This window comes from Mandrillus leucophaeus, unplaced genomic scaffold (assembly GCF_000951045.1).
Source record: "Mandrillus leucophaeus isolate KB7577 unplaced genomic scaffold, Mleu.le_1.0 Scaffold582, whole genome shotgun sequence".
NCBI lineage: Eukaryota > Metazoa > Chordata > Mammalia > Primates > Cercopithecidae > Mandrillus > Mandrillus leucophaeus.
This window is the reverse complement of record NW_012106275.1, coordinates 2292764-2319788: the sequence shown is the minus strand read 5'-3', so window position 1 is coordinate 2319788 and position 27025 is coordinate 2292764. Positions and strand designations below refer to the sequence as shown.

The 27025-nt window shown below is 38.3% G+C and overlaps 1 long non-coding RNA gene across 1 annotated transcript in view; it reads left to right on the top strand.

The window, feature by feature from the left end:
- Window positions 1-22390: 22390 nt before the first annotated feature.
- LOC105553169 overlaps window positions 22391-27025 on the top strand; it is a 217289-nt gene continuing 212654 nt past the window's right edge. The window contains exon 1 of the long non-coding RNA XR_001008112.1: window positions 22391-22492. This is a non-coding gene — a long non-coding RNA (uncharacterized LOC105553169). The remainder of the gene's footprint in view (window positions 22493-27025) is intronic.

The following is a 27025-nucleotide window of genomic DNA, read 5'->3' as shown; positions in this document are numbered from 1 at the left end:
TATCGTATGTTTGGAAGGTGCCCTTTGAGAACAGAGACAGTTAATGACTGTTTCCACATGAGTCCAATAGACAGTGCCAAGTACCCTCCCGGCACTGGGACAATATTAATTGATGTTGATTTTCTTATTCACGATTTAAATATGCTAAACGGCCCCTGAGCAGACTGCAAAGAGTTAATATGTTACCCAAAATATGACTTATCCATGGAGTACTTTACTCATTGAGGGTTCAGTGGCTCTCTTTGTGCTGCCTGTTCATTTTGTAAATTTGATGAATTTACACAGGAAGACATAAACTAAGATTTGGTTATAAAGTGATAGAAAATACTTCTTATTTCAAGAAAAAGTCAACTTGGATATTAAGATGCTTTTGTGTAACAGGTATGCATGAGTCCACATGGATTTGAACATTAAATGACCTCTTTTTCCAAATATTAAAAATTATTTAAAAGTTGAAATATTCAAAGCTTAATTATTCTTCCTATTTTTCCACTTCCAGAGCACCTCTGCATAAATGTTAAATACTAGATTATTCTGTATTTTTGGTGCTTAAATTGCTGCGAAATAATTTTCTTTCAAAACCAAATCACAAACCCTTATTGTTATTCATTTTAAAATAGAAAACATTTTAGAGATATTAGTGTCTTACATTCTTGAGAGCTTCCAGAATATTTTAGGTAGATGAGTATTTAAAATAGCATATATAAGATTTCACTTGTCATCACCTTTATAATAGCCCATGATCCAACGTCTGTCTTTATGGGTTTCCAACAAGCCATCCACAAGTGCCAAGGATGGTTTTCCTTGACTCATTTTGCTGGGAAGTTTTCAGGTGATTAACACCAAGAGCTGCTCAAATTTGGGTTATGTGTGGCTTGTGATCAAGGGAGGAAGCACAGCAAAGGGATTTGGATGCTGTTCCTTAGAGGATGACAACATTCCACAGTGAAAAAGGACAGAATACAGGCCCAACATCTATCTCTTGAACTGAGGTTTGAAATTTGGAGGTTTTCCGATTTTGGAAGGTCATGTGATACCTGCATCACACACGCTGTAACAGCCCTGGCAGGGTTTGCAGCCTTGCTCCACAATCAAAACTGTTACTATTTCTATCGTCAAAAGTATCAGTAGTCCCATTAGTGGGATAAGGACTATTAATAGTTAAATGTGACTGTAGAGCAGGTTTTGCCCCCTGATGAATTAGCACAAACATTTCAGTTTCCAGAAATTTTTGGATCTTGACATTGTCATAAGGGATTGTGGTTATAAACAATGAAAATCCAAAATGTTTGTGTTACCAACAGAAACTGCAAAAGTGAGTCTCATTAAATAACCACAGCATGTCTGATAAAATGCCACATGATGGATTTTATACTTTTAGGCACTACTGGTCAAAGTATTTGGAATCTTTTCCAGAATTAACAGTCAGCCTCCATTTGTTGTCTTGGAATACATACTTAATTATATTAAATTTTAATTTTTGTTTGAGTAAATATCATACTGGTAGAAATGTTTAAAATTGATACTCAGAGCACATCTTTTCATGTTTTTGTTCAGACCTTATATGCATGCATAATTTATTTACAGTAGACATCTTTTGTTAATTTAAAATCATAACGTGTTTTTCTATGCATTTTACTTTCTTCATAACTATTTTAAACAAGCTCTTCTGAAGCAAGATTTAACACAGTACTCCACTGCTATCTTGGAAGGGGGAGGCAAAAATACAAAAACAACAGAAATTAGTTATCCTGCCACGTGGGTTAAATGCAGCTGTTAATCAAATAGGCAAAGTAGTTGTCAAGGTGTTAATCAGGTACACTTCTGCCAGGATGACTAGTTTTATAAAATAAAATAATGGCATCCAAATGAATACCAGTTAAGTAATGTATTACTTTAAAATGACTGTGGAACCTTAAGTCATTTTATAAAGACGCTAGACGAATCAGACTTAACTTTTACTCAGAGAAGTTTTGAGTTTTTTCAGTTGCCATAGACTCGCAGGTTGAAAGTCATAACCTCAGCTTGCCCAGATGAACCAGGTGTTTAACTGCAGGGGGAACCTAAGCGCTCACTCTGACCGAGGATCAGGGACTGATTTAAGAACAGATACCCCATGACGGGATCCAGGATTCAATCAGATTGAACTTGCCCGTCACCCTATGCTTATAAAACCCAACCCAAACCCCAGGTCAGTGAGGTGAATTCAAAATAAAGCTTTCCTTTTCTCAAAGGCTGGCGCCATAATATTGGCCAGGCCCACACTGGGCAAGCGAGCCGACTGATTACTTGATAACGATTCAACCCCACAAGGCCTTAATTTTCTCGTTTTTGAAATGAGAAATTTTATGACATTTCTGAACCACTGATGATTTGTTAAGCAGTTTAAAAAATTTCCTTGTTAAATGAGTAGTGTTGCTGGTGACATTGAACATTGTTTGCCTGCAGAAATATAGCGTCATAAGGATTTGTTGATTATGTCATTATTTATGATTAGAAAAGTAATTTCCAGTGATATAATTTCTATTAGAGTTGAGCAAATGAGTTTGTATTTTCGAGACTTGGAGTCCATGTTAATTTGTCCACATAGTTTCCAGGTTGTTTTGTTATTGTCAGCTACTGAATTGGTGGTCAAAGAAAAGCAACGAAATGGCAATTTAGAGAAAGCGGAGTGAACTGAGACAGGAACGCTGCTCAAGAAGTGATATGATGTCATACTGTCAAAATGTTAAAATCTTATCTTTAGCAACAAATCTGACATCTTTGAACTTACGTTGAAATTTTAAAAATTCAACCAAGGACTTCTACAGAGTGACATATATAAGGATATATAAGTGACATCTTTTATAAGTAGCCAAGGAAAACTCTATGAACCAGAATTTATGGTTTGTGAACTAAAATCAAGTGAAAAAAAGAATTATGTATCTGTTAAATGAAAAATCATGTATTTATTAATGAAATTACTAGAATCATGTATTTAAGATAACTTGGGAATGCCTTGCCTACTTTTTTTTTCCCCCTTTGATTTTATTTCTTGTTCAGGGCTATAGTTTAGTTATCCTTTCCTCCTTGTCTCTGGGGTAAGACTGACTGCTCAATTCTAGAAGTTGTTTTGGTTTTCCTCTTGTGTGAAGTGCTGTGCACCTCAATCCACATTGACTTTGAAGTGAAATGGAGCATATTGTCCCATTCTTGTCCTCACAACATTTTCCATGTGGATGGTGGCCATCTTCCTAGTGAGGGAAGACTGCCTCCTCCTTTCTCACATTTTTGGCTGCACAGGGAAAACTGGGAGAAATTCTACTATTGAAATAGAACCACTGACCTAGAATGTCAATGCCAGGCAGAGCTAGAGCAACCTTGGAGGTTTTTCAGGAATGTTCTGTCCTTGTGCATGCCGTTACTGCCCAGCAGATACTTATGGAGCATTCAGGCTTCCACCATGGTGCTTGTCTATGGTATTAAATGAGTACAAATTTTTCCTTTCATTGAGCTTAGAGTCTACTCTAAAAGATAGCCTTAAATAGCATTAAACAGACAAATAGATAAAATAAGCTGAAAGACAAAAATGTAGCTAAAACAGATAAATAGATACAATAGTTAGATACCTAGACAAAAAGTATAATTATGATGCATGCTATGAAGAAAGTATGCAGGTAGAGTGTGCCTACCTGAAGAAAAAAACACTGAAGGTGCGATGAGAGCCAAGGTCTAGTTGCTCATGGGCTTTCTGTAGAATAAGAGATGAGACTTCCTTCTCCTTGAATTCTGACTCAGGAAACACTCCACTTTAAAAATAAGATGAATTTTTGGGGGACCCTCACTGGTCCAGCTCTGGGAAATTTTCAGAGCAAAATTTATTGGCCACGGTTTCCCAGATATTATTCCTGCCAAAGTCTTTCTTTTATTGATCTAAATGCTGAATTGAGTTATTTGTTCTGCTTTGGAGGGCTAGGGAATGGAATAAACTGTTGTCGAATTTCAGAAGGAAAAAAAGACTAATTTTTAGGTCTGTGGTCCTATCTTGCTCTGCTGATTTTTCTCCATTGGAAGATGCTTTGGCCTAAAGCATAAATTGTCTTAGACAAAGAGATAGTGGGAGTTGATTTGGGAGAAAATCTTAACTATGGGATGGTTGAATCCTGAACGCCAAACTACCAGTTTTGGATAGAGTCCATGGACCAGAGTGAGAACTTCTATTCCATTTGGTGCACTCAGTCCCTGATTGGTCCTGGGCCACGGTCCTAAACCAAGCCTTCACTTCAGCCCTTGATTAATCCTAATGGTTGCTATTTGAAGCTTGGTTCTAATGGTTTACACATTGCTTGCTTCTGTGTATAACATAATGAAATGTCTTAGAAAAACACAAAAATCAGAAGACCTGCAGGTTAAGATCTATAACAAATCAGACCATTGTAGTTCCTCAATTATCACAAGAAACAAAGGAAAAAACTTTGGATTGGTGGTGGTGTGGCTTTAAGCAGGAGGGAGTGTTACAGCTCTTTCACTCCCACAGTTCAGCAAGTTCCAACTTCTTGTCTCACGACCAAGAGGAATGAGGTATTGTGGACACTGGAGAGTGAGTAAGGCAGAGTAGAGTTTTATTGAGTGACAAAAAGAAGTCTCTTAGCAATGAAAGGGGACCCGGAAGGAGGTTGCCAGCTGTGAGGCTGAGTTTGGGGTTTTTATGCGCTTGGAATGGGGAACCGTGTGCTGATTGGTTTATGGGTAGGCTTGGGAAAAACGCCTTTCAGAAAGAGATATGATAGGGTAAAGAACCAATCAGGGACTGAAATGAAAGCTTGGCCTGGGACAAATCGGGGTTGAAGTGAAGGCTTGGCCCAAGACCTTGGCCTGGGACCAGTCAGGGGGTGATTGCACCCAATGGGAATGGAAGTTCTCACTCCAGTCTGTGGACTCTATCCAGAACTGGTGGTTTGAGGGCTTCAGACTGTCCTTGGCTTGAAGGTTGAGTTTCACCAGCGACCTATCCCTGTCTGCCTAAGAATTTGTTGGCCTCCTATTGCTATCAGTGTGGGGAAACCTGAGCTATTGTTCCCATTCTGCCACCGACTATTCTTGAAATCTTAAGTCATGCAACTGCCTTGGATAAGAGAATTTCAAGTTCTTATACAAAATGAAGCTGGTAGACTACATAACCCCCAAGGCACTTTCTAGAACTCCCACATTCTAAGATTCTGATGAATATCTTGAATTTTTTTTTTTTAAAACAGGGTCTTGCTCTGTTGCCTGGGCTCAAGTGCAGTGGCACGATCATGGTTCACTGCAGCCTCCACCTCCTGGGCTCAAGCAATCCTCCCACCTCAGCCTCCCAAGTAGCTGGGACTACAGCTACGTGACCCCATGCCAGGTGTTTTTTTTTTTTTTTTTAATAGAGAGAAGATCTCACTATATTGCCCAGGCTGGACTTGAACTCCTGGACTCAAGTGATCCTCCTGCCTTGGCCTCCTAGTGTTGAAATTACAGGCATGAGCCCCTGCACTTGGCCTGAACATTTTTCAAAAGAGTATGAAGTGATTGCAGTTTACTTATGTTTATCGATGTCTGGACAGCCCCCTCTTTCTGTTCATGGTTTTATCCTGCTCTGCAGACTGCATTGCCCTGCAGGCATTACCCATAACATACCCACCTCGTTCCAGATATTTCTCTGTACTGATGTCACTGCCAATGGTATTAGACACCTTATTTTTGTATGGGAGGTTTAGAACTACTTTTAAATGTAAAACTTAATTTCAACTGGATAGCCAATAGAACATGCAGCAGAAATTGTCCTAGTGCAATAAAAAAGGATTCAGGAAACTACCAAGTTTTCATTTTGTAAAGAATGACAGACTCAGTGGCATATAGAATGAGTGAAGAATGATAATGGAAATAATTAGGCAAATTTTTATTTCTCTTCAAAAATCAGGATTTCTTGTGGAAATTCAAGAGCAGCAGCAGCAGCATCCTTGAAGCTGAACAATATTCCCCAAAAGCCTTTGTTTGCCCTAATATTCCATAATGTTATGCTTTTACAGTCAATAAGCCATTAGTAATCAAGAGATGTATAATTTATTAATTACACTTCACATTAATATTTAATCTTTTTGGTTGCTGAGTATATTTCTAAATCTACTTTTTAATTACATTTTAGTGATATAAATCTTCCAGGCAACCATTAGAAAAGTATTTTTTTCTGCACATTATGATGCCAATTACTTTTAAGCAGCTGGTTGTGAACTCTTGTGATGGTACTTGGTACGGTGGCAATCTTGGTGCGTAGGTGCTCCTCACTCATCTGAAAGCTAATTGAATGGTAGTGAGAAAGGAATGTTATAAAGAATTTAAAGACATACAGTAGAGAGGGAGAAAAAGCAAGAAACAACTTATATCAGAAAGAGTGTCATCCATAGCAGGCCTTTTACCATCTCCAATTGGCCAGGCAAAACCAACTGGCCAATGGTGAACTTTTCATGGGTATTGGCTCTGATATTTACAGTTCACAGAACTGAAATAAGCTGTGCTTTTCTGTTATGGCTCTTGTCCAAGTAATGGCATTTTTAAAAAGGCCATAAACAGAACTCCATCCCCTATTTTTCCCCCAGTAGTGGTGTCAAATGCCGATGATGTTGATTTCTGTCTTCTTGCAACTTGATTGGCTAACCTACTAACACCGCTTGGCTGATTTTATTTTATTTTTATTTTAAATCATATTCCCAAGCTTTTGAAAACTTTAGTGCCAGATATTTTTTTCATTTTTGTTTCTTTTGCATCTTTGGCACTTTACATTTTTAAATTCCCTTTATCCTGGGACATATTTTGAAAGTGACCCCTAAATTTTCCCATATATTCAGTCTTTAGTGGTGATGTTAGTGGTTTCAGCAGGAGGTAGACTGAGGCATTGAATTATATTTGGGGAAAGTATCTGCTTGTTTATAAAAGGACATCATAGCTGAAAATTCTGCCTTTCCAAAACCATCTCCCTTATGGGTTTTATATTGGGTCTGACGTTTTTTAACCATAAATATCACTTCTTGAGATTTGACAACATAAGGAGCTGTCGTTTTGAAAAGACTATTGCTAAATGCTTGCTGGTCACCTAGATGAAGCAGGTGCGTACTTACCCCCTTCTCCTCTTAACTTATTTGCATGGGCTTTTAGTCTAGGTTAGCCCCTGCAGCCCTCTGATCTTCTGTTCTCCTAAATTCTCACTATTGCAGTTCTTTAAAAAAATCTCTTTATTTGGAAGCTTGATTATTTTCTGCACATTCTTCAAAATATGAAATACATCACATATATAAGAATGTAGAAAACTTAAATATACAAAAAACTATTTTTTTTTTTTATTTTGAAGTGTTCTCTATCCCTACTAGCTTGTAAATCTCATGAATCAAGGGCAATCTCATGTTCATTGCTGGATCCTCTCGGCTGTGGCACCATGCCTGGTACATAGTAGGCCTTCTAAAATTGTGTATTGTGGAAACCACTGAACAAATTAGGATGTTGCTTTATTCACAGAATAAAGCATGTTTGGAAATTTCCTTTTAAACGGAATTTTGGGGGGAGATAAGACATGGTTACCTCTCAAAGAATATATAAAGTAAACTGAGATTGAGGAAGATCTTCCTTTATCTTCATATAAGGTATAGGGCCTGATTGGTTTTTGTTTTTGTTTTAGGTATTGTTTTCTTCTCGTGAAAATGACCTGAGTTATGGCGTACACATCTTACCTTTTTCTCCTTTTGAAATTACTAGTTAGGGAAAAAATTTTTGGTTGAAACTGGAACTCATAACTCCTTTCAGAGTCTAGAATGCATGATATTCCAAATATCCTGGGAACTCTTCTCTTCTACAAAAATCAATTTTTAAAAAAATTTTATTTTCTTTTAAGTTCTGAGATACATGTGCAAAACATGCAGGTTTGTTACATAGGTAATCATGTGCCATGGTAGTTTGCTGCTCTTATCAACCCATCACCTAGGTGCTAAGCCCAGCCTGCATTAGCTGTTTATCCTGATTCTTTCCTTCCTCCCACCCACCAACAGGCCCCAGTGTGTGTTGTTTCCCTCCCTGTGTTCTCATTGTTCAGCTCCCACTTACAAGTGAGAATATGTGGTGTTTGGTATTCTGTTCTTGTGTTAGTTTGCTGAGGATGATGGCTTTCAGTTCCATGGGACATGATCTTGTTCCTTTTTGTGTCTGCATAGTATTCCATGGTGTGTATGTACGACATTTTCTACCAACAATAGACAAGCAGAGAGCCAAATCCTGAATGGACTTCCATTCACAATTGCTACAAAGAGAATTTCTTTTTTTAATAACCAAAAAGTAATAGTCTAAACATAGCTTTGATAAGCCCAAATAGCCTGTTTACATTTGCCAAACTCTGATTTTTAATGTGTATGGATAATCCATGAATGAACTGGTTTACTTAATAATCTACTTGTCAACAACACTAGAACCAGAATATGTGAAACATAGTATTTGAGAGTGATTGTGTTTAGTATACATAAGCGGTTGTATTTAAAAAAATAGCTTGCCTTCTAATTAGTGTGGTAGCCCCTACAAAATAGTCCTTTTGGCTTTTAAGAATGTTTACTATAGAGCATACATTGATAGTTGTTGATATAGATCTCATTCCTATGGCATTTACTCATTTCAGCCAGGCAATTGGGTCATTGAAAGGAGAGATGCAGGGTGCTAGACTGAAGTCCTGTCATAGGGGTTGGGTTCTGAGCTGGACTCGGGGAAGATTAAAATTGGGAAAGAAAGATGAGAGAAAGGAGGCAGAAAAGTTTTTAAAAAGTGGTCATGAGGCCGGGCGCGGTGACTCAAGCCTGTAATCCCAGCACTTTGGGAGGCCGAGACGGGCAGATCACGAGGTCAGGCGATCGAGACCATCCTGGCTAACACGATGAAATCCCGTCTCTACTAAAAAATACAAAAAACTAGCCGGGCGAGGTGGCGGGCACCTGTAGTCCCAGCTACTCGGGAGGCTGAGGCAGGAGAACGGGCGTGAACCCGGGAGGTGGAGCTTGCAGTGAGCTGAGATCTGGCCACTGCACTCCAGCCTGGGCGACAGAGCAAGACTCCGTCTCGAAAAAAAAAAAAAAAAAAAAAAGTGGTCATGAGTTGGGCATGGTGGCTATAACGCCTGTAATCCCAGTATTTTGGGAAGCCTAGGTGGGCGGATCACCTGAGGTCAGGAGTTTGAGACCGGCCTGGCCAACATGGCAAAGCCCCATCTCTACTAAAAATATGGAAATTAACCATGCATGGTGGCACATGCCTGTAATCCCAGCTACTAGGGAGGCTGAGGTAGAAGAATCACCTGAACCCAGGAGGTGGAGGTAATAAATATAAAGAAAAAAATAAGCAGCATTTTGATAATTGCTCTAAGCAGAGGCAATTCTCACCTCATGAGTATATCTTAGGAGACAGAGGCAACTTTAAAAATCACATATTTGAGAATGATGCCTTTAGGCAGAGAAAGGGCTGCATTTTCATCCACCTCCAGTGAGGTTGGGAGGAGCAGTTAGACCTCCTCCTCTTGACCAGTGACAACTAAGCTACCAACCTAAGCAGCCATTAGAATGTATTGTGCTATTTCATTTTAAAAAGTAAAAATAGAAAAACAAAAAACCATAGCATTGGAATTGGCCTGTTCTGTTGTGGGGGAGTTCCATGTCTGTGGACAGATTTCTTTGTTATTCATGCTCTTTCCTATAACTGAATGCACAAAACAGTAAATGACCCTGGCTCAGTTTCCATTCTATTTCTACCACAATGATTCCCCACAGAGTGTCTACTATCGATTTGCTTTCTCTCTGGAAGACAGTTTTTCTCCCTCTCTCTTCTTTCTTCCTTTCTCTCTCTTGTCTATTTCCCTTTGTCATCTTTTCCCAAATCACAGGGATTCTGGTGTTCTTTCCTACCTGCTTTTTGTTCTATTTCTTCAGTGAAGCCCTTACCCAAGTAAGAACAGACTCATCATTAACAGACAAGGAATCCTGGAGGTCAGGTATTTACAATCCAGCCACACAGGTGAGAGTGAGGTGTTTTCCCTCAAAGGACTTTTCCTTAGCAGTGATATTTATGTGGAACCGTCACACCCTCCCTGCATTTTCGGTGTCTCTTGTCTGGATTTCGTCATTGACTGTTTGAGGCTAAGAATGCATGTGGATTTAACTGAATACATTCTAAGAAAAGTTTGAGTGGTCCTAGAAAGGAGAAGGGGAGTTAGCTAAAGATCTTAAGGGTTAATGTTACCAAGGGCTGCGTTCCCTGAATTCATGTAGTGACTCATTCCGAGGATAGGCTTGCAGAAAGAATAACAATGATAGAACAAAAACAGTGATAACAACTATTATATATCATAGCAAAAGTCCACTTGATGCCAAACACTTTACAAACATTATCTCTAATCATTACAACTGTACTACTGGTAAGTGTTATTATCTCAGTTTGGAAATAAAAATCTTGGCTCGGAGAGGTTCAGTAACAGTCCCAGGATTACTCAGGTAGGAAGTGATTTAGCTTGGATTTATATGCAAGCTCTCCTTGACCAAAGTGCCCTTTGCTTTGCATTTTACTATTCTGGGAGGATTTTGGAGGAGGATTTGCTTCACGGAGCCTTCCCAGAGAATGGAAGGAGCCATTTGGATGGCCATAGATATTGAAGGACACATCTATTTTTAACACTGGACCTTTGTAAAGTTAGGTTTGTATCCTGCAATCCCAAATCATAAGATCTTTATCATTTTCTGTTTTTTTTTTTTACAAAGAACTTTGAAACCAAATGTTTCTGGGCAAATTACAATAGAAATGGTAGTATAGTGGTCAGAGCATGGACTCTGAAGGCAAACCAGCTCAGTTCTTCATTCCAGTTCTGCAGCTGCTGGTGGTGGTATCAGGGCGACTTACCAATTCTGTGCCTCAGTTTCCTCTTTGTATAATAAGCATTAGAACAGTACTTATTTCCAGGTTATTGAGAGAATAGATGAGTTAATATATGCAAAGCTCTTAGACAGTGTACATCATGCACATAGAAAGTGCAATATTAGCTATTATTTTATGTTATTTTTATTTATAGCAATTGACATTTTAAAATACGTAACAGTAGAATAAAATTATGGTTGGAGACTTCAGTACAATAGAAACCAAACATAACTTTCGTGATGATTCAAAAAGATATTCCATTTTTATGCGTCAGATATAGTTGATCAAATTTAAATGAAGTAAGGAACTCAGTGTAAATTGATTACTGTGCAGTAAAGTTGTTGTGGAATCTGTTACTTAAACAAGGCCCCAGATTGGAACTTCGTGAAGTAGGGTGAGGAATGACCTAAGAGGCAGCACAGTAAACAACTACAGAAACCATAGATCCAAGAGTTTGAAGAAACTGGATAAAATGTAAATTTCAAGGGAGAGGCAACTCTCCTATTGTTAACTTCTCTTTAGATTGCTTTGAGCTAATGCTTAGTGTTAATGCCTGGCAAATTCCAAACAGGGAAAAACATAGGGACTTATCTTTCATATTATATATGATTAAAATTAAACTTGATTTGTCCATTAAGCAGTGCAGTAACAGGTTTTCTGACTGTTCATAAGGCATTAGAGAAATGATGCATATCAAGAAGACGTTCTTTTTCCAAAGGACACTAATCAATGCTGAGAACATTTGCTATAAATTATTCACATTTGTTATAAACTACTCCATCTTTTTAAAAATTAACGGTACATAACCTATAATCTAGGAGCAAAAGTAGAGCTGCCTCACCTTGGAAAGTTTGATTATGAGGGACTGATTACAATAAGAGAACAAATAGGATCCTGAGATTGGAGCTCAGTGTCTTACGAGGAAGAAATCACTGAGCGCCCGTACATCTGATAAAACGTGATCTCTACGCCTTGTTGTGTGTTCTTTCACCACACATTAATATTTCATGCAACCATTTCAAAATAAAGTCATAATGTGAGTCATAAATCACAAAACCGTGGTAATAAACCACTTTGGTTTATATTAGCTGTATACGGATGATACTTAAGCATTTCCACCATTAGCACGGACTATTTGAGCTTTCTGTATACCACATTTGCTCTATTTCTTCCATTTTAAGTGGTAGGAATATGGGAAACAATGCTAAATCCATTCATTAGTGATAGAACTATGCTATTTGTTCTCATAATTGATTTCATTTCAACTTGGACCTGTGAAAATGATAGCACAGTTGAAAATGACAATATTATTGACCTTGCTTTAGCAAAGAACATGCCTTTTCCAGTGAGTCCTGCTGAGGAGTAAAGGAAGATCAGGGGAAAATAAAATATTGAAAGAAAGAATAGAACAATGCATTGAAGGTTAGAATTACTTAATGTGTAAATATGGTTTATGCTCATTAGTGAATGGCTTATTCCTTACATAAGCTCCTGAAATGATGCCATTATAATGTATATAATCTTGGTCTTCTTAGTTTTTTTCTAGTGGGATCTGTTCCACTTACTGCTCAGTATTATTGAAATGGTAACTATAATTATTATAATTCATACTACTAGGTAAACAGGCTGGATAAGGTTACAGCTGAAAAATGTCTGTCTATCTATCTATCTATCTATCTATCTATCTATCTATCTATCTATCTATCTATATACTTTAAGTTCTGGGATACATGTGCAGAACATACAGGTTTGTTACATAGGTATACATGTGCCATGGTGGTTTGCTGCACCCATCAACCCGTCATCTACATTAGGTATTTCTTTTAATGCTATCCCTCCCCTAGTCTCCAACCCCCCAACATGCCCCCGTGTGTGATGTTCCCCTCCCTGTGTCCATGTGTTCTCATTGTTCACCTCCCACTTATGAATGAGAGCGTGTGGTGTTTGGTTTTCTGTTCCTGTGTTAGTTTGCTAAGAATGATGGTTTCCAGCTTCATCCATGTCCCTGCAAAGGACATGAACTCATCCTTTTTCTATGGCTGCATAGTATTCCACAGTGTATATGTGCTTAAGAGAGTTGGAATCTCACTTTGTCAAACAGTGGCATGGTCATAGCTCACTGCAGTCTCACGCTCCTGGATTCAGGCTATTCTCCTACCCCAGCCCTCAAGTAGCTGGGACTATTTCTAATTCTTGATGTGAATTAAAAGTTCATGCATTGAAGGCATCCTGAATTTATAAAAACCAAGCTCCCACCAATTAGACAAACTGACCAAAACGTAAACATATACATATATTAGAGACTTGTAAATATTTAAAGATGCTGCTGCTAGTAGTTTCTTGTGCTTAAACCACACGGCATAATCTTCAGGACAAGGGCACTGTTTGTGAACAGTTGGGTGGGTTCATGACTCTTCAGCCCTTGACTTGCAAAGCTTGAATGAGGTTAGCATTCAATGCCCTGGATGGATGCTCATGGTTTCTGTCAGATGCCAGGTCTGCAAAGGAGCTAACCGTGTTTCCTCACCTATCAAAAACAGCAAATAGGTACAGTCATTGGATTGGGAGATGGTTGGAATAATTAAGAAAATGTATACAAAAGCACATGGAAAAATTAGAACATTAGAACCCTTTATGAGTAAAAATGTATTTTTTGTTCATCAAGTAATGTATTAATTTATTAAAAAGTTGATTGAAAAGTGCCCTGAGGGGTTGCATGGGTTCTGTATTCAAGATAAGTGAGCTAGGCTTCTGAAAACCTGGAAAGCACATGTTGAGTCTGTGGAGGGCAACGACTGCTCACTCATTCTCTGGGAATGTGGTCGCTACTGTCAGGCTATCAGATTTTTAAGTATGGCAATCAAATCCACTGAAAAAATAAACAAGGCTGCATAAATAAAACACATTTGCCAGTCTGATTTGTTCTGCCAAGACTTTTGTGTTGATATCAAGACAGAAACTTGAAAGTTAGCATTGATGTTGCCTTTCATAAAAAGAATGCATACATTGTTTCAGGTTTTCTAATGAAACTTTACCGTACTTTTGAAGGTACTCAGATGTTTTTCTGCCCTCTAAAATCTCCAGGGGACCCTACATTTTTGTTGAACAAAGATTTTCTTAAAAGAAGAATTAGACAGAAAGTGATATAAAGAAGCAACATATCTGAATTTTCAGGGAATGCAAATGCGTATACAGTCAGCTCTCCATATCTATGGGTTATGTATCCATGGATTCAATCAACTGAGAATCAATATTCAGAAAATAAATGACATAGTGAAAAAAATAAAAAATTTAAATATATAGTATAACAAGTATTTACGTAGCATTTACATTGTATTAGTTATTACAGGTAACCTAGAGATGATTTAAAGTAGAGTCATGTACCCCATAATGACTTTTTGATCAACACCTGACTGCATGTATAAAGGTGATCCCGTAAGATTATGATACCTTATTTTTTCTGTACTTTGTCTATGTTTAGATATGCTTAGATGCCCAAATACTTAGCATTTTGCTACAGTTGCCACAGCATTCAGTACAGTAGCGTGCTGTACAGGGTTGTAGCTTAGGAGCAATAGGTAGTACCATCCAGCCTAGTTGTGTGGTAGGCTATACCATCTAGGTTTGTGTAAGTACAGTGTGATGTTCATCCGATGACAAAACCACCTAACGATAAATCCCTCAGAAGCATCCCTGTTGTTAAGTAACACTTGACTGCACAGAAGTTGTGTATACGTTATATGCAAATAATGCAAATAATGTGCCATTTTATATAAGGGACTTGGGCATTTGTAGATAATCCTCAGGGTCCTGGAACCAATCCCATGTGGATACTGAGGAGTGACTGTACTTGGTGTCTTATAAAAGCTAAGGTACGACCAGACCAAAAGAAGGTAAACTGAGCTGAGCATTTGTGCAGTTCCAGAGCAGCGAAGGGTTACTACCATGCAGCACAATTTAGTGCATGCCATTTGCTTTTATGGAGGGCAGAAGATTGCTGAATGTTAGGTCACTGTGGCCAAGAATAAAGCTGAGCTTTGACCTCAGAAAGGAATTTGGCCTTGATTTCAAGAAGGCATTTAAAACAATAACCCAACACTTTGGAGTACCTAAATGGATGGTGGAAACTACTAGAAAACCACAGGTAGTGTTTGCTCAAAAAGAAAGTGGTAGGAGGTGTGTGAAGGTAAGGGCAGAGAGAGGAGCCCCGAAGCCGCTGGAAGGGCACACAAGTGCTCCAGAATTGCAATACTTATAACGATGAGGGACCTGTGAGAGGAGGAGGGTGACAACGGGAAAAGGTTGCGGCGAGAGAAGAACATGTTAAAAGATTCATGCGTGCAAAGCCTTGGGAGGATGTCCATATCGTGTCAAGGTAACACCGCCATTCTTTGAGAGAAAGGATTCAGAGATGCAGCCAACTTCCCAACACGGACATCCCTTTCTTGTACCTATTTAGTGGCTGCTATCCATTTCCATGCCATTGCTGGACCCCCCTGGCCCCATTAGCTCTGCAGGGAAAGAATAGAAAATGCCCTAGACAAGTTGGATGCCCTCCTGGCTGCACGGCAGTCCAGGTTTTAGATGCACCGTTGAAATTTGGGGTGGGTGCCATCTGTACCTTTGGAACGCCGTGCTTCCCCTTGCCAGCACCCCGATCCCCATGGCGGAGAGGGCATTTCTCTGAGAGCACAGACTGGTGGATGAAGGCAGGGAGTGGTTGCCTGTCTCTGTCTCTCACTTATCACCTTGTGTTGTCCGTGTCATTCAGTCTGGCTGTGCAGGATGTGGCTAATTACTCACTGGTCCCCTGCAGGAGTCCACCCATTTTGAGTCTCGCGCTGCTATTCATTTTTAAATTATTTCTCCCCTGAAATAAACTGAGACATAATTCCATGTCATAATAGAGACAAGAAGGAGTCCTCACTTCTTTTGAAATAGAACAATATCCAGTCAGTTTCTGGGATTTTTATTTTTAGCTGGACAGTGATATTGAAATGTGGGTTACCTCGGTTGCTTCCCATTGGAAACTTGGCTTATTGTGGTTTACTTTCTAGTTATCAATAGAATTAGCTCCAGGAATAATGAATACTCATAAAAGTGCCTTTATGCTCATCTCCTCAGTAAAGAGTTGTTCTCTTCTTGAATTTAAATACAATTAGGCAAAGGATTTATCTTTTAGTGAGCATTTTTTAAAGTCCTATGTATTGGACAACATGATGCAACTTATTTAGTGTGGTTTAGTGGGAGTACTGTCAGTAATTTTTCACTCACTGAAATGGAAACCTCATGTCTGTTGTATTTAGTTGCTGAAAAACAATTTAAAAACTGCATGTAATCCCTGGAGTATCTGAAGTCAGGTGTTGCCGTTTCTTTTCTTATTTAAAATAGTGTCCCTAATTTTCTGCCTTTAGTATTGGTGTCCTCATAATAGTGTTACTGGGATTTTTAAAATCTGAAGCCTGATTTCAAGTCTTTTTCCTAAGTTAATGTAGGAAAAGTTCAAAGTCAAAGTCAAATCCAAGACGTTTGTCTCCATTTCAAAGACAGAAAGACCAAGGCGACTTTTGACATAATTTACATCTCACAAAATTATACAATACATTACAATTGCTTATTTATTAGATTAGGCCCTGGAACCAGTAACAAAGTTACTTAAAAATGTAAACAGTGAGGTATTGATTACATTAGCCACGAGTGCATGTTGACTCCACAAAAATGCCAAAGCTTCTTATAACTCGGATCAGCACAATCTGACTCCGTTTATCTTCACCTCCTTTTAAAATTGTTCAAGCAATGTTACCACTTAATTGCTAACCCATCTGTAGCAGGAAACAATTATTCTGAATAAGCCCACGTACCACACTGGTTTTCCAGCAGATTATTTAAAAACAATATTTCCTTAAGATAACAATTTTGATAATGATGCAGGAAGGAAATATATTTGCAATTAAACGAACATGCTTTAGCACAACAAGCAATAAAAAGCTTAACACTGAGCCTTTGTGAATTAAATGCCTTAAATGCCGGAACAACATTGGACAAAAGTCATGGTTCTGCTGACACATTTATTTCTCAGTAAATGAAGACTGTTTAGGTTTAATGCACTTGTGGTTAGCAATAGTTTAAAAGATCAATGTAAATTCGTTCTGAACTAGTAAATAAGGCTTTAATGAAACTTCTAACAGCATGCTCTCACACCTTAGGTCTCTTCATCATTTCGAGGTGACACAGCAGGATTTGCCTTGAGTTTGATGACACGCACACAATGTTATGAAGTGTTTGACAGATTTTATTTGATGTTTATTTGATTTATGGGGTTGATATTGGATTTCAGCATCTCCTTATCAGCCTTTTGTTCACACTTAGCAGAGTGCTTATAAAGATAGTTTCTTCTAAATGTGCTTATTAATATAACATATATACTATTAATGAAAGGCAGTTTGGAACTGGGATCATTAAACATTTCCACTCCGCTAAATGAGGTAATGTATGAGAAAGCACTTTGCAAACTGTAAAGCCATATACAGATGTTAGTTATCATAATTATTGTTGTTACAGGAAACCCAGGTTTTATATATTATTATTCTGTTTTCCTTTAACACTTAATTCAAAGAGTAAATACAGGCAACCAATTTCCTTAAAAACCTGCTGCAGCTTTTTAAACAGTTCTGAGCGTTTCATTAGGGTTTATTGTAAGTCATGCATGATGCTCTTAATTTTGTTTAGGCTTAAAAAAATTGACTGACATAATCAACATGACTCGTAACATTAAACTTTCCCAACATGAAACTTGCTTAAGAAGGTGCTTGGGAACTTTCACTTGGGCCTGGGAACCACAAAAGGAAGCGCGTCCAAAAGTTCTTCTGTGAGACGTCAAGATGCCGCCTGTTCCCTTTTTAGTCTTACTGTTAATTTGCCTTTTCTGTCCTTCACAGATGATGAACTTCATGAGTTACTTTGTGGGGATGCAATGAAAGGGAATTGTTTTTCTTTCTCTCTCTCTGTTTCTTTTTTAATCTGATTGAGGAGAGACATAGGGACTGGAAGACATTCACATGGCTATAAATAAAAGTCAAGATACAATTGTTCAGGTAAAAACAAATGATTTCTTGCATTAGAATTTAACTCTTACCTTAATGATGTGAGGAAAGCTTGGCAAATTTTATGAAGAGTCAGAAAACTTACCCGTGGAGGTGGGTGATCATGCTTTCTGCACAACACTCCTCTGTGGTAAATCAAGAGTTCAGTTTACTCTTTATCATATAAACCTCACAATATGATCATACTTGTTTTTCTTTTTGTTCTTGGTTTAAATATGTAATGAACACTGAAGAAATTACTAATTATTTATTTGATATTTAAACAAGTGAAGCAAATATTTTAAATAAATAAAAGAACTCATTACCCAGTTCTGGGACTTGGGATATACCAAATGCTCTTCCTTGTTGTATAGCTAAGAAGAAAACGTAAATGCTAAAAGGCAAATGAGTGGAAAGTACTTCTTTCCCTTGGTAATTCATACCCTAAAAGTGTTTAAGATGTAAAGCTTGTTAGTAAAGAAATACTGTATCATGGCACATCCATTAGGAGAAGTAAAATAAACATAGTTGTTTGTGATTGGAAAGTAACAAAGCACAAATAACTCAGAACAAAATACTACAGCAAAATAGGGGAGGCATTAACTAAACTATACGGTCCGGGAGCTCCAACACCATGCTTTTCACAACTAAGGATTCAAAGGTAACTTGACTGTGAGGCCTATCAGCTCATTTAGAAAGTTCCAGAATGTATTTCAATCCCAGAGAGCTGCCCAGAATTCTGGTGGGACAAGAAGGGCTTAATGTCATAAATATCAGTATACCGGCTCCGTGTCAGTATTGCTCTGGCCATATTGAAACAGTCCCTATTGTCTTCAATCATGTTAATGTTTGAGACTCCTTTTTCCATTCTAAGATTTCTTTTACATAATGAATGCCTTTTCTAGTAAGTTCTACAATTAAATTCATATAATTTTATAGTGTTTTAGTAACTGGCTTTTATCTTTCATAGTGGCTACTATTTCTTGAGAGTTTACAATACGCTAGGCACAGGGCAATGTGCTTTATGTTGATCTCATGTCACCTTCTGAATAATCCTATATAATCATTATATTGTCCCCATTTTCAGGTGAGGTAATTGAGGTTAAGCAAGGTCAAAGTCAAGTTCACTCAGCTAAGTAGTGACGCAGCTGGGATTAATTTCAGTATCTGTCCTGCACTACTGCCTATTTATTTAAATAAACTACATGACTATATATCAGATGCTTAATGAAAGGTTTAGAATGGCCAAATGAATGAATTAGAAAAAAAGTCGCACTGCTAAGTCAGTTCTGTGACCATATGAAAAAAATCAAAGTAAAAATTATAAAGACAAGAAGAGAATAAAAATCAAAACCACATGAGTGCAGTTGCTGGGCACATCGTCACCGGGAATATTCTCTGTTGAAGTGAAGGAATATCAACTCTTAGGCCCTTCAGCGGCTTGATAATAACTTAAATGACTATGAAATGTATTTATATTAAAAATGATGTTTAATACCCTTGTTTCAGTTAGGACAGGTGACAGTACAGCCAGAACATCTCAGAATAGAATATAAAATTTAACTTTTTTCTTAAAAATTCTATTCAATAGATTTGCTTTTCTAGATTCCCAATAACAACATAACAGACACTGAACAAAGGAATATTGTTAATGAGTTAATTGTCAGTTTATTCTGTATTTTATTTTTCTTGTTTGCCACGTGATAAATTATATGTACTAGAGCTCGATTTTCTTATTCTTAAAATAATTTTTGAGCCAAAGTATCCCTTTGTCTCAAAAATTATTTAATTGCCAGAAACAGAATCATAAAAATAAGGTTTTTTCCCTATTAAAAACTTAAGAACACAGACAATTTTTAGAAAGAAAGATGAGAAATCCTAATTTGGATACAAATAATTTGACCGCTAACTCAGTGGTAATCAGATCTGACTTTGTGACACACTGAAGTGCACTGAGGTTTTTAAAAGGAGGATGTGAACTTTCAACTCTTAAAATGTGTTTCAATTTGCTTCAAATTAAAAATAAGTATGTTCACAGTAGGGTATTGAAACTGTAAAATGTTGGCAATGCTGGAAGTGCACATAACGTCCACTGAAAGAAGGAAAGCAGGAGTTGAAAAGAAAAAGGAAGTAATTTTATTGAAACTAACACAACTATTTTATTTTTACTAAAAATAAACGTAACCTTTTAACATGTGAAATATATGGAGAAGTGAATCTACTTACCAAATTAAAGCATTGATTGTACCAAACCAGTTAAAGTTAAAGCTACTAAGTTGTCATTTTGATCATAATGGGTCATTAGGGGAGCCTAGAAATAACAATCCTATTTTGTAAAAACAGTTTTGCTTCATAAGAGAAAGAAAAAGTAAGATAAATGAAGATGTGGGTAAGCATCTAGTATGGAATCTCTATCTACATCTATTTTTAATCAATAGAAAACACTTCTATACTATATGACTTTAAATAATATTCTTGAAAGATCCTGGTAACTGATTTACAGTTGCCAATTATAAGAATGATTTAAGGAGTTTACATGTATTTAATTTATAATTGAAACTAAATTGTTATATTTCTCCAAGCAGTATACATTTTTAGATGTTGGCTTTTGAACTGTATAGAATATTGCAAAGAACTTCCAAAATAATCATTTTTGTTATTCCAAAATACTGACTGTAAGTCGTTACATTTCACCCTATTAATGTCAATCAATCCGAGTAAAGAAACAAGCAATAAACTCTGTTGGTAGTTGTGGAGATGCAGAGTTGCTGGTAACAATAGCAAGTTAATAATGCCAGAAAACAATTGAGAGGTGTTTCTTGTGGTGTTTTGCAAACACTGGCCACATTTTCCCACAGAAGTAACAAAAACAAATAGGATGAGGAAAGAGAAATAATTGACCAGGCTGTTTCTAACAAGTTTTAGTTAAAGGCAAATAAAATCAATCTCAAATATAAGTTATTGTAGCTGATTGAGGAGTTAAAGGAAGTAAGTTAAAGGAAGCAGTTGTGTCCAGTTTGGAGTTGAAGTTAGCAGATCTTTGAAAAAAACTTTCTCTGATAACTAAGGTCAATTAATAATGACTTACATTTTCTAAATTTAGATTACTTTCCCATCTGCCTCAACAGTGACATTTGTTTCCAATAAAAACTTAAAACATCTTCCCAAGGTAACAAAAAAAGTCATTTAAAAAAGTCTGAATTAGTCTCTGACATGTACATTTTGTCCAATTTTAGATGTCTGGTCTTTTCCTGTTTCCAGGTAAAGCCCAAATAATTGCTTTGCTCACTGCTTCCTTTGTTACTGAGCAGTGGCAAGAAAAGACAGAACGTGTTGAAGGAACTTGCTCTTCACTGTATTCCATGCACCCATTTATTCCCCATTGAAATGTGTGCCGAGCGCCAGGAAACCCACAATATTTCTAAGCATGTTCTTGAAGCATGTGAGCTTTAATGAGTGTTAAGAGTACCTTATTAACTTGCTGTTGCCTGCTGAGAAAACATTGTTTATATGGAATTGGCTTATTGCTAATGAGAGAATGTATTAAGGCATAGCACAGGCAAGGCATAATATGAACACTCTTTTTCTAAATATTTTCTTTCAGGTCTTTCTCGCTCCAGTTGATGATATTAAAGAAGGGTCAGACACATCATCACTCACTCCTTTACTTACTGGAAAAAGCAAAAGGATTTTATTAAGATTAGAAAATTTTCCCCACCCCATTTGTCTCTTCTGCACCAGCGTCTCAGCAACTGCCCCATTTGAACTGTGAGATGCTAAGTAGTTCAGATGTTTTCCTCTTCCTGTAATCATCATGCATATGCCGAGCTTGGATGTCTCCCCTGCCTCATGAATTTGCAGAGTGGCCCCAGCTAGGCTCCTTCTTGTCGTGGGGACAATTGCCAAGGCTGATAGAAAGAGAAGGAAATTGTGGAAAAGAGGGTTCACTTTATTTAACCGGACTCCAGTCATTTAGTGTCTGTAGTTTTTGGGCATGTGCCCTGAGCCCTCCAGCCTCAGTTCCTCTCTCTCACTTTATGCTGTGTGCCCTGACCACTGGCTGGTCCTGAAACATGGCTCATGTGGCACTCGTATGCACTTTGTCGTCTACACAGCTGCAGAGCCCAGCTATTCCAAAATGGTGGTGGATGCTAGCAGGTGATGGGGAGGACTGATCTCCCTTCTCCCTTCTTTATTCGCTAGGATCCAAGTAAATTCTAGTGGGCAAGAGGAAGAGAAGAGAAACTACAACATCATTATCTTATTGCTGGAGGCAGCAGATTGCGGAGCCCTGCCTGTGTTGTGTCAAATGCACTATGTGACAACCAAGACCCTACACAACCGGGGGGCACTTCAGGATTCCTCCAGGTGGCAGTTGCTGGCCTAGACTCACTTCTTCAGGAGGGAGGTTCGCCCTGGAAAGCTGATCTGCATTTCTGCTGAGATCGATGCCGTGGAGACTGAATACATTGGTAAGTAATTTAGCAGCTAGTTTCGTCTCAGCTGACAATGATTATGGATTGGGGTGCTCAGAGCAAGAATGCACAAATGGTCTGGAGAAAAATCAGCAGTGAAACTCTACATTTTTTGTAATGCCTAAATCAGCAACAAAAAATGCTGCAGAATACTTTCAGGTGTCTAGGAGAATACAAAGAGGGCTCCAGGCAGGTTAATGGACAGATATTCTCCTGATGGCCTTCATTCTGCACCTGAACTTCTTGGAGGCCATGCTACCTACTCTCTGACGCTCCTTTCTCCCTTGCCCTGGCCTCACTGGTTCTTGGTCCTACTGGTGTTTTTGGTCCCATTCCCACTTTCGCCCTGGCCCTCCGTGGTCCTAACTTTTCATCCCAGAAGCCCCTTGTCATGGCTAGAATCTAGTTGTCTTCAGAAAATTAATCACATGTCAATCTTGGTTGTCCCTAAAAATCCAGGACCAACAGTCCCCTATGAATTTCTCTTGTGGGTCTCAGTTAAAAATACAAAGTTAAAAGACACTGGGAGTCACAGTAGCTTAACCACTATCTTTTAAATCTCACGTGACTGTCCTCCCTCAAATAGGCTGTTCCCAGTTCTGAATGAAACAAAATTCCCTTCTGTGATTCTGTTTCATTGCCCTCCAAGATTTTCTTCATAGCTCTGATCACTATTAACGATGGAAACAAAACAAAAGCATGAAGAAATAAATCCCACCTCATGAGCCTTGCACCATGCCAGGTACATGGTAAGTGTTGATTCAGTGACTAAGTAGATTTTTTTCCTGCTTCCATAGTGGGCTGCATCTAGCAACAAATGGTATGTTCTTTATATGAGAAAAAGTATTGGAGATACTTTCCTGCTTTCTGAGTTCTGTTTTGTTTCATGATCACTCTTAGATTTGTTAACTGTGGGCATAAGAGCATCTGATATGAATATGGTTCAAGTTGAATCAGCACAAATGAATCATCATCATAATCATAAGAGACCGAAAACTGAGAAAAAGTATTGGAGATACTTTTTCTGGTACTGATAATATTTCTGGTACTGATAATATTTCACCTTAATATTTTGCTGTGTTTGGGTCTATTTCAACAGATTTTTGATAGAACACCCTGAAATCCTCATAGGAGTCATTAAGGGTTTGATTGAATTCAGAGTCAAGTGTGGGTGGGAAAATGGTCTTCTTGATAATCCATGATTGAGCTTTTTGATTGTTTGGTACAATTTTTTTTTGTGTGTGGTCTTATCCAGCCAAACCACTCTTCAGATGACACTCCTATTACCCCACACAGAGTAAGTCTGATCACACAAAAGCTCTCTGTGTTGTGGCCCTTTCAACGCCCATCATCTCTACTTTGAACAAGGGGTATGTTGTTGAGCTCTGCGGCATGAGTTCTCTCAGAGGTGGCGCCATCCTTGCTGTCAAATATCACAGTGACGGAGCGTTTCACAGCGCTTAGGGTGAGATGAGTTCAGAAGCGTCGTCCAGTTCTGTGGGCACATAGCATAGAGGTCAAAATTGTAGGTTTGATGACTTTGGGGCCACTGAGGCCCGTTTTGTTTCATGACCACTCTGAGATTTGTCAATTGTGGGCATAAGAGCATCTAATGTAAACATGGTTCAAGCTGAATCAGCACAAGTGAATCACTCTTACTCGAGAAACTGAAACAAAAAAGCAAGCACAAACCAACATGGTAATCTTTGGTGAACTTGCAGGCAAAATATCAATCTCTTTTTCTCCTTTCCTCTCTCTTCTCTCTCTTTCTCTCTTTATATATGATCATTAATTAACGAACTGAATGACAATCAGATATACTGTTTTTATCCTGGACTGTGACTTTAAGAAGACATTATTTATGAAACACCGACTGTGTCACCACTCATGGGCATTGCAGAGCAAGATCAGAGTCTCTCTCTTCCTTCCCTCCTTTGTGGTTGACCCTCTGCAGGTGCCTCAAGGACCATGGCACTGACTCCTTGTTTATGTTACTGAACTTCATGGTTAACAAAATGCCGTTTTCCATCTAATGAATTTGCCCTGCAGGCACAGGAAAAGAGTTGGTTCCACCATTTTCAGAGGCCAAGCAACAATAAATTTTGCAGGATTTTGTTGACGTTAATTGGGTTTGTATTGGTGTGAGACATTCTTGCTCCTGCCTCATTTGTCTTCTGAATCATTTGAATCGCCCACGTTCTGGGCCAGCCAGTCATTCAACCATGTGATTCCAAGCTTAACAATATATCCGAGTCACTGGTGGCTCAATCACACTTTAGTTTATTGCTCAATAAAATAATAATAACAATAAGTTCAGACATTTAACCAGGCTGCTTTTCTCCAGGGGCAAAATAAAGCTTTCCAGTTTAAAAGAGGGCATGCTTTCATTTCTGGGTTTTTTTTTTCCCCCCAAAGAAATAAGTCAAAATGCTTTTGGTGTTAACAAAAGACCCTTTCCAGAGGTGTAGCTACTAACACCTGGAGAAAATCCTAAGAACCAGAATTGAAGACAAAATGGAGAAGACATGGGGGCGATTATTGTTTTTATGATGGAGACACATACTCATACTCATGCACACACACAAATGCAAGTTGTTTTCTCTTATAAAAATAATTACTGCCCAATTCTTACGTTATCATAAAACTATGAATTGCCAATGTGTCTGTTGAAACAGTCTTACTCTATCGTCAGGTGGCAATAATATGTGAAATAAGTTCTCGCTTTGTTTTTATTGTGGGCAGTAGCTTGTGCAATGTGCTTGTGTGTAAGAAATTTTGATGTCAGTTGTGTGTGAGTGGAGGCATAGGAAGCTGCAGGCAAATTTGGAAATGGGTCTTTATATCTGCAAGTTGGTTACTAGACCATTGCTATCTTGGTGAAGGGCCATTTAAAAAAAATTCAAATCCGTTGAGTATTGATGCTTTGGTAAAATATGATGAAAACTAATGATTAGAAAGTCGGTCATGCATTTGGATGTCATGGTTATGTTATATTGCTATAAAACTTTCTAAGTACTTAACTTCCAGCCTCTGTGCTTATCTTGATGCAGACTGGTTGCCCGTAGTTCCTGGATCTCACTGGTCACAGACCTTTCTCAGTAGCTCCATCCTGGACTGCTCAAATGCAGAGAAAGCTCTGTTCCAGGCTTAAAATAAATGAGATATCACTTAAAAAAACACACACTGGGGATAAAAAAACAAACAAACAAAAAAAAAACAAAAAAAAACCAACCAGTTGTAAACGAATGAGCTTACTAAATTGTCAACGTAATAGGGGTTTTTTTTTTTTAAAGATTTTAACAGTTCACTGTTTTCAAATACCAAAAAAAAAAAAAAAACCAAACAAACAAACAAACAAAAACCGTGCTTTTAAATTGACTTCAATGTTTGTCCAGTCTGAATCTAACACCTTTTTGAATCTTGTCAGTGGTCAGTGTGCCAATGTTGGAAACGTTTGCAAAGGTGCTGTTTTCTCTAAATTTGCTTCACTGTTTTATGTAAACATTATTGTGAAATTCCTTCTCAATCCCTAAAAAACATATGCTCCTTTATGCCATTTTATTACTGCACATTGTTTTTTAGGATACATAGAATCGTATATTGTTTTTATAGCTGGGGTGTATCTTTGTGAAATGGCTGGCAGAGCCCAGGGGAGACATTGGCCTGTCCCCACATTGAGAGAAAGACAGTCAACTTTTCCCTCTGGTTTTACTAAGGCACCAAACCAATCAGGATTTCTTTCTTTTTTCTTTTTTTTCTTTTTTGAGACAGAGTCTCGCTCTGTCACCCAGGCTGGAGTGCAGTGGCGTGATCTCGGCTCTCTGCAAGCTCTGCCTCCCAAGTTCACGCCATTCTCCTATTTCAGCTGCCCGAGTAGATGGGACTACAGGCAGGCGACCGCCACCATGCCTGGCTAATTTTTTTTTTCTGTATTTTTAGTAGAGACGGGGTTTCGCCATGTTAGCCAGGATGGTCTCGATCTCCTGACCTTGTGATCCGCCTGCCTTGGCCTCCCAAAGTGCTGGGATTACAGGCGTGAGCCACCACACCCGGCCACCAATCAGGATTTCAAAAGTGTGCTGCCCAAATGTTGAGACATAGAGTCAGTTTGGACTTTGATGTACTTTTAGTGCTGGTGTGTATGCTCAGACATCCATGTGTGTACAGATGCCCCTGGAACAGTTTGATCCAGAGTTCACATATTGCTAAGAAGATGGGTTTGTCTTTGTGACCAATGTAACAGTCTCCCAAACCAGAGAGAAGTGCAAAAGTTCAAGCTGGTATGGCAGGTTTGCTCAGTGAAGTCAGTGGAGCCCAGGATCCTTCTGTCTTGTTTGTCCATTGTCCTAGCATGTTGGTCACACTTGTGTGGTCCATGGTGGCTCATGGCCAAGCTGCTTTCTAGTCAACAAGAAGGGGAGTGTGAAGAAGAAAGGGAGCAAGGGAGAACATGGGCTCCCCTTTTGGGGCATGACCTGCAAGTTTTATACATTTCTTCCTTTCACATTCTATGGGACCATCTGCTCCAAG